This window comes from Lagenorhynchus albirostris, chromosome 4, assembly GCF_949774975.1.
Source record: "Lagenorhynchus albirostris chromosome 4, mLagAlb1.1, whole genome shotgun sequence".
Taxonomy (NCBI): Eukaryota; Metazoa; Chordata; class Mammalia; order Artiodactyla; family Delphinidae; genus Lagenorhynchus; species Lagenorhynchus albirostris.
In genome coordinates, this window is record NC_083098.1 from 145800564 (window position 1) to 145802819 (window position 2256).

Genomic DNA, 2256 nt, shown 5'->3' on the forward strand with positions numbered 1-2256 from the left:
CCTGCAGGATTTGCTTCATTCCCAAGCCAAGGCCGCGCACAGGGGCCCGGGCAGGGGCCAGGCGTGGCCGGGAACAGGGCTCACCATCTCTGACCCATGCAGGCTCCTCTGTGGCAGCCTTTCCCCGGGAGCAGCTGTGGGCCGGTTAAGACCCTCCCAGAACCACCCTACGGTCCAAGGCCTTCAGGCCCTTCCCCATCCTCTGCATCCCCTTCGGAGGTGTCAGACCAGCATCACCATCTGCTGGCCCTCCCTGACCGCACCTGCCCTGCCCCTTTGTCTTTCACAAGCATCACCCAATACATCTCTGGTACTTCTAACTCCTTCCCAGAACACCCAAACCAACATAGTTTGATGAAGAAACACATGAATACCTGAAAGGGTCCTTGACCACTGCTGTCTGACTCAGAGAAAGGACTGCCTTGGCCTGTTTTTCTCCCATCTTCAGATTGCAAGGGGCACATTTTGGTAGAAGGACGATGAGGCTGGTGGTGAGTGAGGAAACACACAGGAGGCCCATTGACAGGCAGAGGAACTCAGGGTGTGAGGCTGCCTATCTCAGCCCTGAGAAAGCAGAGCCTGAGGCAAGTGTTACGTTGCTGCCTCTTCACATGAGAAGCACAAGGCGAGGACAGCGAGGGTCAGGGGACAGGAAGCAGACGAGCAAGGATGCTAGTGGCTGATGTGCCCGTGCTCTGGCCGCCACTTGACAATGAGCAGGAACAGGCAGGCAGGTGTGCTCGGTCAGCACGGGGTGGCGGTGAGGGGACATCTCAGGATGGGCTGCACAGAGGAGTCACGTACGGGATTGTCTATGGAGGGGAAGTTGCCCACCCTCCTCTGTCTCCCAACCATTCCCCACCAGGCCCCAACGCCTGCTCTCTCTGCTTGTAACCCCCGGCCACACAGGAAGCCAGCCCCTGGGGTCTGCAGTGGGGGGTTGCATCCACATGGATGGTGGGGGTCGCCTGGCACAGGCAGGGCGCCAGCCAAGAGAGAGAAGGAGGCTCTCGGGGGGCCGAGAAGGTGCACAGGACTGTGTCCCCTCGCGCTGCCCAAACCCTGCCTCAGGACACCCTGGGGGGAAGGGGGGGCTCAGCCACATTGGAGTCCAGCGTCCTCGGAAAGTGACATCATTTCTCTGATCTGCAAAGTGGGTGCGATAGAGCCCCCTCGTGGGGTACGTGAGTGTCCTCCTGGCTGCCGTACAAATTACCACAAATTGGGTGGCTTATAGCAACAAAAATTTATTTTCCCACATTTCTGGCCCCGAAAGTCCAAAATCAAGGCGTTGGCACTCCTTCCAGGAGCTGTAGGGGGGTCTCCCATCTCTCCCAGCTCCTGGGGGTCCGGGTGTTCCTGGGCTTGCGGTAGCTTCGTCCCAACCTCTGCACCAACACCACGTGGCCCCCTCCCCTGTGTCTTCTCCTCTGTGTGTCTCTTATAAGGACAATTGTTGTTGGATTTGGGGGGTACCAAGGGGATCCAGGACGATCTCATCTCTAGATCCTTAATGAATTGCATCTCAGCAAGGACGCTTTTCTCAAATAAGATGACGTTCCGAGGTTCCAGGGGTCAGGATGTGGCCCCCACTTTGGGGGTCCCCATTCAATCCACTGAAACAGGTGAGCGATCACGGACACGATAGACCTCAGACCCCAGAAGGAGAGCACATGGGTCCCACGGGGTGATAACTAGATCATGTCTCTAGATAAAAGCTCGGGAGCAGCGGAGGAAAGGGGGCTGGGACCCCTTCACTGGACAGTGCAGATCAGCAGGGATGGGGTGGCTGACCCTGGACACGGAGGGGAGCTGAGCCAGCAGGGACCTCCCCCTCCTTCCCACTCGCGCCAGCCTGGCCTGTGGTGGACAGACTCCCGGAGATGCTGCAGGAAGCATCGTCCTCCTGGCTCGGGGACCCCCGCACTCCTATCCCTCCCACGACCGAGGGGGCCTCGCTCTCCACACTGCGGGCTCATCATCTGTGAGATGGGGGGGGTCATCGTGGTCCCACCGATGCAGCTTTCCCGAGGAGCGAGTGAGCTAATATACATGGAAAGTTCTAGAGCAGCATCCCGCACATGGTGGGTCCCACGGGCCAGTCAGCAGGCGTCGTCACGAAGGGTTTGGAATCTTGCTTGGTACCCTGACATTGAGCGCGTCCCGTGTGGCCCCTGGGGGCCGAGTGGTGGCCTGCCAAAGCCCGCGGGAGACACAGACAGTGCAGGGCAGACCCGCAGCATGCTCCACAGCAAG